At 38.2% G+C, this 1195-nt stretch overlaps 1 non-coding gene across 1 annotated transcript; it reads right to left on the reverse strand.

The window, feature by feature from the left end:
* Nucleotides 1-581: 581 nt before the first annotated feature.
* On the reverse strand, nucleotides 582-719 carry LOC120886727 (small nucleolar RNA SNORA3/SNORA45 family). Its single transcript, XR_005729822.2, has one exon. It is a non-coding gene; the product is annotated as a small nucleolar RNA SNORA3/SNORA45 family (small nucleolar RNA).
* Between the last annotated feature and the right edge of the window lie 476 nt (nucleotides 720-1195).

Below are 1195 nucleotides of genomic sequence, written 5' to 3' on the forward strand. Positions count from 1 at the left end.
TGACTGATTTCACTGAACATGAACATCTTCAGTTTCATCCATGTTGTTACAAGTGACAGGATTTCATTTGGGTTCATTTTTTTTTTTTTTTGTAGCTGAAGAAATATTTTGAATATTTTCACCATAAGTAAATAAGTGTTTGATGGGGTAGATACACTTTAAATACTACACAGTGTATACGTGTATTGAAACATCATGTGGTGTTCCAAAAGTACATACAATTTTTATGTATAAGTTAAAAAGAAATTGAAATGTAAAGTTAAAAAAAATAATGCTTAAAAAATGAAGAAAAGTGCATTACACTTTTTTTTAAAGTATTTGTTAAGATTTAATGAAACTCCAGAGCTCCATGTGGCTTAAAGCCACCAGGACATAGGCACCCCAATACCCTTAATCTTCTCCTCAGCTCTTCTGCTGAAGAATTTGGGCTTCACAATGACAGGCTACTTTGGGAGCTTTCCCTTCCCCAAAACTCTGTAGTAACCCTAGAGGAAAAGCATTTATAACACACCACAGCATGTACCAATTTCTTAATGGGCACGAGAAAGATGCCAACATTAACATTTGAGGTCCCAGGTAGGGTATGTTTCTGATCTGGGCACTAATGAAGACACTGACTACCCTTCCTCCCCACCAGTGAATCAAGACCAGCAAATTCTCTCTGAGATCTGTAGCACACCAGGACAAGTTCTGTGTCAGGATGTGACTCTAGTCTCAGCCAGCATTACCATTCCTCCATGCCTCTGTCTTGGCCTCCTGACTATTTAGTGTTGGAGTCTCAGGCACCTGTTCCAATCAAGCCTGGAACCAGTAGCAGGGATTTATGCTGTTTGCAATTAGTTGAAGGTATTAAATTAAAATGAAGCCTCATGACATTCCAGCCAATTCCTTTTCTTCTTTCTAGTTGATAATATCCAAGTGAAGAATATGAACTCAGAAAATTTAGACTTCCGCACAATGCTCATATTAGACATTCTGGGATTATACAGGCATCCAGAAAAAGATTTCACATAGAAGTGTGAATATTTTATGTATCAAGAGCTCAGTCCTTGAAATTTTATTTCACAATATAACACCTTTGCCTGTGCTCACCAACACAGTGCTCAGCTCTCTTTGTCTCTCCTAGGGAACAACAGAGTCAAGTTGTTGAGGTGTGACAGTTTCTGTCACATACACAATCACGTTTGCTGCAGCT

The sequence above is a fragment of the Ictidomys tridecemlineatus genome, chromosome 13 (genome assembly GCF_052094955.1).
Source record: "Ictidomys tridecemlineatus isolate mIctTri1 chromosome 13, mIctTri1.hap1, whole genome shotgun sequence".
Taxonomy (NCBI): domain Eukaryota; kingdom Metazoa; phylum Chordata; class Mammalia; order Rodentia; family Sciuridae; genus Ictidomys; species Ictidomys tridecemlineatus.